Genomic DNA, 15,470 nt, shown 5'->3' with positions numbered 1-15,470 from the left:
AATCTCGAATTTGGTTACTACAAATATGTTTAAACTGTACGTAAAAGGTAATTGATAATCTTCTTTTAATTTTTAAGTAACAGAAAAATAGTAAAATACGCAACCATCATATGTTACGACTTACAACATAAAAGCATATCATAAACAAATAAAAGGATTAAACGCGGTGACGGATATATGAATTTTTTTCAAGTGATGCACTAAGTTTAGATGCTTTAATTTCATAGATTCGGGTATAAGAAATTTTGGGTTGGTTTGAGGTTCGGGTCGGTTTGATGGTTCGGGCAAAGTTCATTACATATCAAAAATACGATAAATTAATAAAAGAGACAACGTCATTAGATTTAAAAAAAAACATAATATGAATACAATGATAATATTGTTTACGAATTAAAAACTAACAAATTAAAACTAACAAACTTACAAATTAAAACTAAAATTTAACAAATAACTTAACAATTAACAGCAATATCAAGAACAATTAACATTTAACAAATGAATGTGAACTTACCTTCAATGTGAGTGGTTTCAAGCTTCGAGGAAGAGTAGAATACAGGAGGTGGGTGGTCGGCCGGAAAAGCAGCATGCAGTGGTAGTGGTCGCAAAATGGTGGTGGTATGGTAGGCGTGTGTATGAGTTTCAAGAGGGGAGAGAGTAAGAGAGGTATCGTAATTGTGTACTGCGTGTTCGATAAAACCCTAAATTGATATAACAGCATAAGGCTGAATTAGAAAAAAAACGTCCAAAAAGGGGGCTGGAACCGGAATCAAACACGTGACCTTAAGTTAATAAATCCAACTACTTACCAGCTACACTAGCACTTGTAATGTAAATAGAGTGGTTCCTTTAATATTTTATATATAAAAATACACTATTATTTCGAATTTGGATGGTTCCGGGGAACCACCCATTTTTTATATGAATCCGGCCCTGATTAAACGGGCTAACCCGTGAACCCATTGGGTAATCCAAACCCAATTTGTTTGCACATTTTATTTGAAACTAACCCGAACCCTTTCAAACTAAACCCAAACGTGTCCACTTTCGTTATCTTAGGTAATCCACCTAATATTATACCCGAATACACCATGCTACTGCTTTTCCCGCTACTTTATGCACTTGTATTATCCTCGTGATTTCTTACAATGCCGTCTCTTTTAGTAGTGGTTCCACTGTCACTAAAGATTCCATTTAGAAGGGGATCATGATTCCACATATTAATATTACCCTTTTTGATGGCAAGGTTTTTTATAGAATCTTGACAGTCCCTTCTCTTAAAATCACCATAATACATTCATAACACAATATTGAAAACTAATGATATATTTTTATATCAGTTGTGAATTAAAAACAATGATTAATTTCATATAATTGCAATTAACGCTTGCATGATAAATTGGTTGTGGCTCAATGGTAGAGCACTCACTTTACTAGTGAGAGGTAGGGGGTTCAAACCTCACTACCACCAATTTATATGGGAGATATGAGGGATGACTCTGGCTTACCAGGGTTCGAGTCCTAATCTCACCCGGTTTTACCGACTCCTCACTGTCGTGCCGTTTGGCGGGTGTGGGGGTCGGGTTTTATCCGGTGAATCCCTCAATAGGTGGACCGCTAGGGGCTCCGTCCGTCCGGACTAGTGGCCGGCTCGGGCTACCTTTAGCCAATGGGGACCGCGTACAGAGTACCCGGCGTTACTTAGTTGGCCGTTAAAAAAAAAAAACGCTTGCATGATAAAGTAACTAAAAACATAACATTAACTCTCGTATCTTTTTCACTTTACTTTTATTTATTTTTTTTATCAATTTGTGTGTATTATTTAGATATATATACAATATAACACTTATAATAAATATAAAAAAAAACAAACAAAACTTTGAAGCATGTTACAAACAGTAAGATGTTATATCAATTTATAATACATATAAACGAAAGCTTTTAAAGCTCTCTGGTTATACCCTAAATTCTCTCAAGCTCAGGGTCGTCTCAATGTTCATGTAGGTCTAAAGCGAACTAAAATGTTGAGGCATTTTTGAAAAATCCATTTGATGTAAAACCTCCTCTTTTCCCGGGCTTGGAACCGACAATAATAAACTAATAAATTTAGTTGGAGTTAAATTTTATATGTTTTCTTAACCTTTTAGTTTGACCCGATTCAAACTTTCGAATTGTATCTGACATTATAAAAAAATCTAACTATACATAATCTAAGATTTTAACCATCGGTTGCCATTAGCTTTCGTCCTTATTTTTATTTTATTATTTTATTTTTTTCTACTATGGGTACCATGATACAAGGATGAATCATTAACGCATGGGCATAAGCTTCACTCTTATTTTGTGACTCATTAACAAGTTCTTAATAAAAAAAACTCAGTTTTAAAAAATGCAGTCATAACCCATATAAAATTGGAGGCCCAAAGCCATTGCCTTATTTGGCTGGCCCATGGGCTGAGCCTGCTCAAGCCACCAGATTATTTTATTTGTAAATGTAGGTTTCTCATGCATTTGACCCGAATTCACAGGTATGGGTCTCACCAAACCCGGATAACTCTTAAACGGGTTATAACATCTCATTAAATTAAAAATTAATCTTACTAAATATTTGATATAAAAATCCTATAAAATAGGTATATACTAAAAATAAATATCCATTTTTTTAGAAAATATATTATTTATTATTAAGAAACAATTTTATATTAAAAAGATATGCGGGTTATGGGTCACCAAACTTGGATAGTTTTTAAACTGGTTTTAACATATCTTTTATTTATGAAACCCTTTTAGCATGAAATCTTAAGTATATTATTAATTTTTGTATAATAAATATAAAAATTCAAAAAATATATAAATATTAAAAACGAAAAATGTAAAACAACCCCTGTAATTTATAATCAAGAAACAATTTTATAGTTAATAAAATAAGCGGGTCATAAATCTCACCAAACCCATATAGCTTTTAAAACGGGCTATAACATCTCATTAATTTACGAAACCCTTTCATCATCAAATCCTAATTACATTATTAATTTTTTGAACAATATATATAATTAAAAAATCCAAAAAAGTATATAACTATTAGAAACAGATAATATAAAACAACCACGTTATACGGAGGATAAAAGCTAGTATTTGTTGTATTTCACTTCATTTGTTAAAAGCATAATTCATTTATTTATCATAATTTGACTTTCCACATAACACAAGATGTTATCCACATCAAACCGTTGAAACATATCTAAGTTCAATTCGCATAATTAAAATGTTCTATGGTTTTTTTTTTCTGATTCTTTGCTCTTGTGTTGTTAACAAGGGTTGATTAATTGGAAAATGGGCTTGGTGTTGGACAGTAGGTGATGGGCTAGGAACTTAGTCTAGAACCCGTTATCCTCTTTTACGCTTATGTGGCTTAAAGTTAAAACATGGTCATCTCGGATATTTGTAAAAAAAATTGGGTTGAATGCGAAAATTTTTTAGGTCTTAAGTAAAAGGGACAGTTAAATTTTTAAATAGTTTTACTTGATATTATTTAGATTGTACAAAAAACATTGTGTATAAAAATAGCCTTAAATAAGTTGAGTAATTGAGTTTAAACATAAAAAATACATTCGGGCCTGGCGGGGTGTCGGGCTGGGGTCCATCGTAATTAACAAAATAATTTAAGAATAAAGTTAATAATGAACATTTACGAATTATAAAACATATTTTTGAGATATGATACGATTAAAAGTGTTGGAAATCAACAATCTTTTTCAACCCAGTTTGTTTCAAAATCAATTTTCTTTAGTTTTGCGAGTTGTTAATTTATATATCACGAAGGAGTGAAAGAAGAAATTAGAGAAGTGCGAAAAAGTAAGTTGGGGGTCCACATAAGTGTGACACGTGGCCGTGGATAGTTACTTAGTTGTATATATTCATGAACAATCACTTTTTAACATCTAATACAAAGTTGTTATTCTTATAAAATACTACCAACCCCTGAAAAACGGCCAGCTCGGTTTGTCTTTCCCAAAACTGTACTTGGTATTTCTCAAGTCGAACTATAACATGTAGCACCTATCAAGTAAATTATTCTCAGAGTCTAGAATCTGAATATCACTTTACATGTTATCAGAGCCTGTTTTGACCAGTCACGGACCCGCCTGTTACGCAAGGGGCATAATACAAAAGTTGTTGCAGCCTACAATTCAGATTTTCTACCAGCAGTTGAAAGCACATACCAGAACCTGTAAACAAGCACCTGTATAGCATTCTCTCAATAATCAGAAATCTATAAGTTAGAATATTGCATAACTCACACAAAGTAAATATGTGAAGCCAATAGTTTAATCACATATATCATTATATATGTGTAGCTCCTGTAACTAAATCATATTGGGCTGAGAGCATAAGAAATTAAGCTAAAGCAACAATATTCCTAGCAGAATTCATAATAACCGATAAATATGAGATTAAAACTGAGACTACTACGTTCATACAAGATAATATTCATTAAAAACTATCAGTTGTACACAAGTTTTCAAAATTAACTTTATTAACGTAAGAGCATCTTCAAATCCTCCAATTTGAGTTATATTTGTGCCGAAGAGACGAAGTACGAAACTGAAATTGTCCCCATAAGAAGAAATACTTTACCAAAAAAAGCAATAAGCAGTAACCACGGCAAAAAGGATCAGAAAAAAATTTGGACCATTTCTCGATTTGTGCGTGTCATCCTTGCGCAGGGGCCATGCTAATCTTCTCTGTATCGTTCCAATTTTATCGGATGTCCCCAAAGGGACAATTATCAGTTCCAGTCACCATTATATAAATCAGGTGATGATTCATTCTCTGATCGATGTGGGACAAGTTTATTTGGCATATTTAGTTAGATGTGTTAAAGATGAACTAATTTGTTAAGTATTTTAATTCTTTTACTTTATTTTTTCTTTTATTTCAACTAGTATTAAATGTAGTACTAGCAGTAGTTTATTTAGTGTCTTAAGTCTTAACAGAGTGCAAGTGTGCAACCATATCATACGGTGATATAGGCATAGGTAGCTAGTATGACTTGTCACTCCTACATAAATCCTCACAATTTAAAACCAACTTAATCCTAAAATCATCATTAATATTTATTCGTTATGATAACTATTAACTACTAATTTGAAGGACGAAAATCACCAAAAGTATTTTAATTGTTTTAAACACTATTGTACAACTTGTACAACGATTGTCTCTTTACAATGTATGATAAGTTTACTATTTTTTGTGTTTTGCTTAATTATTAAATATACTTGTGTAGTATACGGGTCTCAAGCTAGTAATTACATAAAGCAACAAAATCATACCTCTGGAAGTGAACACGCATCTACTATTCCATGCATTCTATCAAAAAATATATATATACTCATGTGCCTTCTTTAACCTCCCTATCGGTTAAGCATTCCTAAGACAGAACTTAGCTCCGTCTCCATCAGCAACCACATCCGGTATATGACAAAATAAAAAAAGCCAACAGTTTAGTCACATATATCTTTATGTGTAGTTTTTGTAACTATTATTAGGCTGGAGAACATAAGAAATTGAACTAAAGCAAACAATATTCCTAGCAGAATTATCAGCAAGCTCAACCAATCATTGTTCTCTTCACCAAAGTCTTCGGGTTCTACAACTTGAACCATTGGCGGCGATGTATCTGAAGTACCCAATGTAAAATTGAAACTACCAAGTTTAACTCAAGAATTTGTGCTGAAGAAATGATTTACAAAACCAAAGTTATGGCTGCAGCAAAAAGGATTGGAAAAACTAATGACTCCACGAGAAAATGGAAAGACGAATTGCATAAAGCATTTAACCCTAGAGTCACTTGACCCACTTCCATACTTCTGTATTTGATATTATAACATTTCAACATAGTTATGCTACCGAATAGTCGGTAATCATAAAAGTATGGCAACATAACTCACCGACGTAGTATTCGTACATTATTCTGTAACTTTATCGCTAATTTAAGTGTTGAAATCTATACCTATTAAGTATTAACCAATCAATCTAAACAGTCCGGTTTAAGTTCAGAACCCAAAACAACTTTTTAGCAGAATCAATACGCGGTTTATAATAATATAATAAGCCTGAACCAGAACTTTTACACATAGAGTGATGTATATATGGTAGCTGTATTTGTAAATCGTTGAAACCGTCCAAACCGAATGGCTGGTTTGAAATATGCGGTCCAGTTCATGGTTTGGTCTCAACAACTTAATGGCTTATAGTTTGGTTTATGGTTTGGAACTTGGAACCAACCGTCTAACCCATGAAAACCGGCCACTTGGTTTGTCTTTTCCCAAAACTGTAGTTAGTGGTCAAGCCCAAAGTTTTCATCAAAACCGGGCAAACCGGACTGTGAACAGCAATAAATTGTATAGTTACTTCAAAAATAAAACAGCAGATTCAGATTATATGAGATATTTGTATTCGAACAACTATTCTAGAACATATTTTACTTGGCATAACACATCAAGAGGTTATCAGGCTTAATATCAGCATGAATATATACACAACTTCGTCCATGAAGGTTCCAGTATTGTCACAAGAACATATTGAAATAGATCACAGAAAGTTTATATTATACTGATTTGAAAATATCATTCAAAAATATACAGAAACAATCAAATAAATGCTAGTGGTATAAATAATTCAATTATTTTGAGTCTTTCCTGCCAAAGGCAACAAACATAAATAAAGGCATAAGATGCAGTGAATGTCAAGCACGTCTAATAGGCCAGCAGCATATTAACGAAAAACGCTGCTGCCACCACCTTCAATGCCACTATGTTATAACATTTTAAATAGAGTGAATCAAAGGCTAGGTAGTTGAAAAGGTTGAAGAACGAGACAAGTTAACGAGGCTTTGATACTTTTTCCCTAAAACAATTTATTTTAGCAGTCCATTTTGGTCACATCTCATTTTGACCTGGACTTATTTTGATTACCACCTGTTTTGACCACCCGCCCGTGGGATTAATACAAATTGTTGCAAACTACAATTCAGATTTTCCACCAACACTAATTACAGCTGAAAGCAGATACTGCAACCTGTTAAGCAATATATAAGTTAGAATATAATAACTCACCCAAAGTAAATATGTGAATAGCCAACAGAGTTTAATCACATATATCATTATGTGTACCTTTTGCAACTGATGAAACAATATTCGTAATATTAAGGTATTCGGAGCAACCTGAATCAACAACGGCAAAAAGGATCGAAAAAAAAATTTGGACCATTTCTCGATTTGTGCGTGTCATCCTTGCGCAGGGGCCATGCTAATCTTCTCTGTATCGTTCCAATTTTATCGGATGTCCCCGAAGGGACGATTGTCAGCTCCAGTCACCATTATATAAACCAAGTCATGGTTTATTCTCTGATCGATGTGGGACAAGTTTATTTGACATATTTAGTTAGTTGAACTAATTTCTTAAGTATTTTAGCTCTTTTCCTTTTCTTTTTTCCCGACTAGTGTAAATATAGGTGCCTGAAACTGAGTTATATTCTTCATTAATGGGTTTTTTAAAGTTTAATTGCTTGCTTCAATAGGAGTCAAATGACCTTGATCGCAAAATAACATGTTTTGGAACCTGCACAAGCATTGCAACTTGCGTATGATTTAGTTTAAATGCCTAAGTACTTCTGTTGTCAAAGACAAACACCAAACACCAAAATCAACATCCATCGTGTACATCTGGATCTTCTTATTTGGTAAGTTTTGCAAAATTACAACTTGAATTTCTAAATTGTTTCTCTTTTATCCGTGGTGTTCACTGAAAGACTACTATATTACATCATCTTCTTTTCTAGTGATAAAATGAGTTGGTTCATTTCAATATTCACAAATTAACCATATACACATTTTTGGCTATTTGGATTAAGATTAAAAACCAAGAAAAAACTTATTATTATTTGGCTATATTGACGATTCCTATATGTACAATAATCTACATGTTGCATTGTTGCATATGATAAAAGAGATTTTGTTCCACTCGACGTATTTGTTCCGTTCACTCAATTTATACCTGCTTATTTTCAAAAATAAAATTATCCATCTTTTTACTGCCATTGTAAAGCTCTACTAGAAGAACTTAAGGATAAAAATGGCCTACAGAAAAAAAAAACCTACCTTGTTTTCAACTTCGTTCTCTTGCTTTCAATTACTCTCCTTATCTCTATGGGAGAAAGTAGAATGACCTTTAGCAATAGTATCATGATTTTTTTTATTAATAATGGTGGTGCATACATTTTATTATTCTGGTAGTTGCGCCATGACTTATCAAGTTTGTGTTATGTTATACGGAATGCGAGGAGAGGCGGACCTTAATAGGGGCGGGGAGGGGTCGTGGCCCCCTGTTTTTGAGCTTAGAACTTGATATAACCTGTATATTTTGATCTGATTTACTAGGTAGTACGGTTAAAATGAATAAATCATATAAGAAAAAGGGTTCATCAAGTATTTTTTCAGTCTGGTGGAGGTTGACGGCATGGCAATTCGATGAAGTTGTGTACGACTGTACGTCAATGGTGAAAAAGAGAAGTGGAAGGAAGAAGACAATAGACTCAGTAGGGATACACGGGTAATTTTAATAATAGCACTCAAATCTAATATTTTTATTCATTATCTTTTAATCTTTGGCAAACCTAAGAATATATGCAAGAAAACATTCTTTTACTTTCATGCCCCAATTAGTTATACATACTCAAATAATTTATATATACTCAAATGTTGCATATTTTAGTATTTAGTATTTACCATCTCATTTACACTATTATTTTATATTGATAATGATAGAGTGCTTAATACACATCTATTGGTTGTGAACGTTGAAAGTGTCCTAGGATGTATTAAATCGTTTCCTAAAGGGACTTCCTGTGGTAGAGATGGGCTTAGGGCCCAACATATTTTGGATGCCCTATGTGGGGAAGGATCCGTGATTGCAGTGGGATTGCTTAAGGCTATCAATGAGGTGGTTAACTTGTGGTTAGGGGGGAGATACCCTGTTTCTTTGGCGGAGTTTGTGGCTTCGGCCCCTCTAACGCCACTGCTTAAACCCAACAATAGGGTTAGGCCAATTGCCGTTGGCGCGATTTGGAGAAGACTTGTACCCAAAGTGGCTATGAGGAGTGTTGGGAAAGAGATGGCAAAATACCTTGGTGATTTTCAATTCGGGGTGGGGATCCCGAGTGGAGCGGAGGCGGTGCTTCGTAGCGCGAATATATTTCTTAATATGTTCCACTCGGATGGGTCATTGGCTTTGCTTACAGTAGATTTTTTTAATGCCTTCAACCTGGTAGATAGGACCACACTCCTGCAGGAAGTTCGTGCCAGATGCCCATCTATTTCCCTATGGGTTAATTTTCTTTACGGGCAACCTGCTAGCCTATATGTAGGGAATGATTGTATCCAGTCAACTACTGGGGTTCAACAAGGCGATCCTTTAGGACCCCTTCTCTTTGCATTAGCTTTACACCCCCTCATTCATCAAGTACGAGATGGTTGCAAGTTACTTTTCCATGCATGGTACTTAGATGATGGCACGATTATAGGAGACGCCATTGAAGTGGCTAAAGCCTTGGACATAATTAGATCTAAGGGGCCAAGTTTGGGGATTGAGCTTAATATTAAAAAGACAGAAGTATACTGGCCGTCATGTAATAGGGTAAAGGCAAAAGTAGGTTTATTTTCTATCGGGATTGGGAGACCGGAGTTAGGGGTAAAACTCCTTGGAGGTGCAGTTGTAACACCCCGACCAAAGGCGGATTATACATCGGGGCGCCACATATTGTTTCATTACTCGTGACACTATTGGTGTCAATATTTATTAATACACATTTTATCGCGCACGCGCAGCGGGGAAAATAAAATACATAAATCAAACATAAATCAATATATTATAAATTATAACATTCAAACAACATTAACTAGTCTTGATACATTTTAATTCTAGGTCCAAAAGTAAAAACGTCCTACGTGTCCACAAGCTCCAAACAGCTACTGCAAACCTGAACATGTGTTAAAATAAACGTCAAACACTTGCGTGTTGGTGAGAAATCAAGTTTAGTACAATACATAGATAACAATAAATCTGCGCGCAACATGTGTATGTCTGGTTTTCAACAAGGGTGTAATCTGATCGGGACCAACTCTAAGAGACAAGACTGCCAGTGCTCACAATTGAGCTCACAAACAAGACTAACTGTGCAAGTGTAACAAAAGAGAAAATCATAAACGATAGTTCTCCCGTGTTCATCTAATGGTACCATGAAAACTGCGGAATAGACCGTCAATACGGTTAATGATCCACACATACAAATAAACAGCCAAGTCTACGTCCTCAACACATGGGATACTGCGCGACTAAAGTTCATAAACAGTTTAAGACTCAAGTTTTGTATGAACACATGAACATCCCAAAGCATTTAAAATAAAAAGGGATTAGATACGAGATAACTCACTTGATAAACGATGCGGTGTAAGATAAAGCAAGAACCAACTTTAAACAAGCACAAGTTAACCTATAAATAAGATTATTGTTTTAATGATCTGTTTTAAGTCTTGATAATAAGTTAGCATAATTAATAAGTAAATTATTATATAATATATATATATTACCGGAAAAGCAGGACAGAACAGGGAGGAAGACGGAGGCAGAGAGGAAGACGGCAGAGAGAGCAAGGAGCAAGAGAACAGGAGAGATTAAGTGTTTTGTGTGTGTAGTGTTAGGAAAAATAATGTTATTATTTATAGAGAAACCCTAGGGAACACAATCCCTAGGAAAAGGGGAAAAGATCTCAAAAAGCAAAAGATTCCAAAAGCAAAAGATATCAAAAGATATGGCAGCTGCAGGGGCAAGATAAAGCTGACAGCGAACAGTAAAAAGGCATGGGCAGGTCAGATAAAGGTACTGGTCAAGCATGGCAAAAGCAGATCTCAAAAGATAATGTCAGTCACTTTATCTGTCAACCAATGGGGTTGGTGCGCATGCTGCGCCGAAAGTAACTATTCAGACATTAGATGGGTTAGGTCAACGGCTCAAAAGATAAGACAACACAAAAGCAAACGGCTAGATTAAACAGAAGAAAACTCAAAAGGGGTTAAGCGCGGGAAGGCTGAGTGCGCGAGCGCGAAGGCTGGCACAACAATCCTTAGCGCACTGCGGGAAGAATCACAAATCCTTAGCGTGCTGCGTGAAGAACAAGAATTCTAAGCGCATCGCGGGAAGAACATACATTCTTAGCGCATTGCGGGAAGAACATGCATTCTTAGCGCGCTGCGAGAAGAGTTCTCTTCACGCATCGCAGGAACAAGATGTCTTCACGCAGGCTTCCCTGTAAGGAGTCTGGCGCGTGGAGCTGCAGACATCCTTAGGCGGGAAGAACCAAAGGATAAGCAAAGAGTTAGAAGAAAAGAGGGAAACAAGGCGGAAAGAGGGAAGGAAGAGGGAGGGGACGGCGGAAAGAAAGAGAGAGAGAGAGAGAGAGAGAGGCGGGAAGGAAAATATATATTATTATTATTAAAAGTAAAATATAAGTATAAATAAATATTAAATCATAAAAGAAAGAAATCGGATAAGGGAAACGGGTACCTGGGTTGGGTCGGATCGGGCAGATGTCACAGTCTCCCCTACTTTAAGAAATTTCGTCCCGAAATTTATCTCGAAGTAGGTTGCGCAGAGAACAGGTGCGGGTACTTGATCTTCATTTGATCTTCCCTTTCCCATGTAAACTCGGCTCCGCGCTTGGACTCCCAACGAACTTTCACGATAGGGATACGACTGCGCTTGGTTTGCTTAACCTCGCGATCCATAATCTCGACAGGCTTCTCAACGAAATGCATAGATTCATCAACTTGAACTTCATCAAGTGGGAGGTGAAGGTTCTCGTCAGCTAAACACTTCTTGAGATTGGATACATGGAACGTTGGATGCACATTACTGAGCGCGGGCGGCAGGTCAAGTCTGTAGGCAACTTTTCCCACACGCGCGAGAATCTTGAATGGTCCAACATATCGAGGAGCAAGCTTACCCTTCTTCCCAAAGCGGACAACACCTTTCCAAGGCGACACTTTGAGGAGAACAAGATCACCAACTTGAAATTCGAGAGGCTTTCGCCTACGATCTGCGTAACTCTTCTGTCGGCTTCTGGCAGTCAGCAGATGATCACGGATCTTGGCGATTTTATCGGTTGTCTCTTGAACAAGTTCGGGTCCTGTGATTTGAGTTTCACCCACTTCGCTCCAACAGATCGGGGAGCGGCACTTACGACCGTAAAGTGCTTCAAATGGGGCCATACCAATACTGGAATGATAGCTGTTATTATAAGAGAACTCGATCAAAGGCAGGTGCGAATCCCAATTACCTCCAAAATCAAGAACACAAGATCGGAGCATATCCTCAAGGGTTTGAATAGTTCGCTCAGACTGACCGTCAGTCTGAGGATGATATGCCGTACTCATGTCCAAGCGAGTTCCTAGCGCAGATTGGAGAGATTTCCAAAAGCGAGATATAAAACGGCCATCGCGATCGGATATGATGCTCAAAGGAGTACCATGGCGGCAGACAATTTCCTTGACATAAAGCTGCGCGAGCTGCTCAACACGGTAGTTTTCACGAATGGGCAGGAAGTGAGCAGACTTAGTCAATCGATCCACTATTACCCAAATGCTATCATGCTTGCTTGCTGTCAAAGGTAACTTGGTAATAAAGTCCATCGCTACACATTCCCATTTCCACGTAGGAATTTCTGGTTGTTCGAGCAAACCAGATGGGCGTTGGTGTTCAGCTTTTACTTTAGAACAAGTCAGACATTTAGCTACGAACACAGCAATATCCTTCTTCATACCGGGCCACCAATAAGTAATGCGCAAATCCTTGTACATCTTATCAGCGCCAGGATGAATAGAATATCGAGATTTGTGTGCTTCACTCAGGATATCTGCGCGAAGATTCTCATCAAAGGGAATCCAGATGCGATTGAGATAGCAGAGAATTCCACTCAGATTAGGGACAAAGTGCGCTTCCGCGCCACACGCTAACTCGGCGCGAAGGTTACCATTACTGATGGATGCGCGCTGCGCGTCACGAATACGCGATTCAAGGTTGCTTTGAATCGGCGCGAAGTGAAGCTGCGTGCGCGGCAAAATACAGTTAAGCTGGCAGGGTTTTCGGCTGAGCGCATCGGCTACCACATTAGCCTTACCAGGATGATACCGGATCTCACAATCGTAATCGCTGATGAGTTCGTTCCATCGGCGTTGTCTCATGTTAAGTTCCTTTTGATCAAAGATATGCTGAAGGCTTTTATGGTCAGTGTAGAGGATACACTTAGTACCATAAAGGTAGTGTCTCCAGATCTTCAAGGCAAAAACAACTGCACCAAGTTCGAGGTCGTGAGTTGTATAATTCTTCTCGTGAACCTTGAGTTGCCTCGATGCGTAAGCGATAACCTTGCCTCGTTGCATAAGAACACAACCGAGACCTTGGTTGGATGCATCGCAATACACGACAAAATCATCATTACCCTCAGGTAGCGCAAGAACAGGAGCTTCACACAACAAACGCTTGAGCGTCAGAAAGGCTTCTTCTTGCTTCGAGCCCCAAATATACGGTTTACCTTTGTGCGTAAGAGCTGTTAAAGGCAAAGCGATCTTTGAAAAGTTCGAAATAAAGCGCCGGTAATAACCAGCTAAGCCTAGAAAGGAACGGATCTCAGAAGGAGAGGATGGCGTAATCCAGTTCTTGATTGCTTCAATCTTGGATGGGTCGACATGAATACCCATCTTGTTTACAACATGACCAAGAAACTGTACTTCATCAGACCAGAATTCACACTTGGAAAGCTTAGCATAGAGCTGCTCGGTTCGAAGCTTCTGCAACACTAACCGAAGATGTTGCTCATGCTCGGCCTTGGTCTTAGAATACACCAGAACATCATCGATAAACACGATCACGAATTTATCCAAGAAAGGCCTACACACCCGATTCATTAGATCCATGAAAACGGCGGGTGCGTTGGTTAGACCGAAGGACATGACCAAGAATTCAAAATGGCCATAACGAGTTCGAAAAGCAGTCTTCGGAACATCTTCATTGCGGATGCGCAACTGGTGATAGCCAGAGCGGAGATCAATCTTCGAGAAACAAGAGGCACCTTGGAGTTGATCAAAGAGGTCGTCAATACGCGGTAAGGGATACCGGTTTTTAATGGTGAGTTTGTTCAACTCGCGGTAATCAATACACATGCGAAACGATCCATCTTTCTTTTTAACGAACAACACCGGAGCACCCCAGGGCGAAGAGCTAGGGCGGATGAATCCTTTAGCGGTCAACTCTTGAAGTTGGCTTGCCAATTCTTGCATCTCAGCGGGTGCAAGACGATAAGGAGATTTAGCCACGGGGGAAGCGCCAGGGACAAGATCAATACGAAACTCGACTTCACGAGCGGGAGGGATACCAGGAAGATCATCAGGAAAAACTTCAGGGAAATCACGCACAACAGGGATATCGCGAAGCTTCTTTCCTTCATCGGGTTTAACCACATGGGCTAGAAATGCAATACACTTCTTCCGCAAGAGTCTTTGGGCTTCGGCGCAAGACATAAGTTTAAGACCACTGGAGGGTTTTTCGCCGTAGATGTGAAGGTCACCATTTTCTCGAGGAATGCGAATCAACTTCTTGGCGCAAATAACTTCGGCGCGATTATGCGAGAGCCAGTCCATACCAATAATAACATCAAAGCTTCCAAGAGGCATAGGGATGAGGTCGATCAGAAAATCGTTTTCGTTAAGATTAAGCGTACAATCTTTAATCACCGAGTTAATTAAAACAGTTTCACCGTTAGCCAATTCAACTGAAAAATCTTCTTTTAAATCGTTGCGCGGTCGCGCAAGCTTCTGCTCGAAGGCGCGAGAGATAAAACTTCGATCGGCGCCAGTATCAAAAAGTACAGAAGCATAAAATCCGTTAAGTAAAAATGTACCATTAACTACGTCATTATTCGCTTGCGCTTGGTGCGCGGTTATGTTAAAAGCTCGTCCACGCGTTACTTGGTTTGAAATCTGGTTCACCGGATTCGCTTGCGTAATCTGAACTTGTAGTCTTGGGCACGCGTTCCGGAAATGACTGGGATCACCGCAGTTAAAGCACGATCTGGGTCGTGGGTTTTGGTAGATTGATTGTGGGTTCTGCGGGTAGACTGGTGGTGTTGGCGCAATTGGATTGGCGAGAAGGACTCTACAGTTCTCAGCAGTGTGACCAGTACGGCCACATCGGTTACAAAGTCGACACGGGGTTTGGGTTGGGTGGTGAAATCTACAGGTTGGGCAAAAGGGATGGTTTCCTGTGTAAGGTTTCTTAGGAGGCGGGGCAGGGAGTGCTGGATTGGTTAGGGCATAGTTGTGAACTACAGGGGGAGTTGGGTAAGCTGACAGAGGGTTAGG

At 38.1% G+C, this 15,470-nt stretch overlaps 2 non-coding genes across 2 annotated transcripts; both read right to left on the bottom strand.

The window, feature by feature from the left end:
• Positions 1–4,678: 4,678 nt before the first annotated feature.
• On the bottom strand, positions 4,679–4,781 carry LOC143614625 (U6 spliceosomal RNA). Its single transcript, XR_013150320.1, has one exon. It is a non-coding gene; the product is annotated as a U6 spliceosomal RNA (small nuclear RNA).
• A 2,473-nt stretch (positions 4,782–7,254) lies between these two features.
• LOC143614624 (U6 spliceosomal RNA) lies at positions 7,255–7,357 on the bottom strand. Its single transcript, XR_013150319.1, has one exon. It is a non-coding gene; the product is annotated as a U6 spliceosomal RNA (small nuclear RNA).
• Between the last annotated feature and the right edge of the window lie 8,113 nt (positions 7,358–15,470).

Source organism: Bidens hawaiensis, unplaced genomic scaffold (genome assembly GCF_021521415.1).
Source record: "Bidens hawaiensis isolate Kalapana, Puna unplaced genomic scaffold, B.hawaiensis_p1.1 tig00040574_1, whole genome shotgun sequence".
Taxonomy (NCBI): domain Eukaryota; kingdom Viridiplantae; phylum Streptophyta; class Magnoliopsida; order Asterales; family Asteraceae; genus Bidens; species Bidens hawaiensis.
This window is presented reverse-complemented; position numbering and strand designations above follow the sequence as displayed.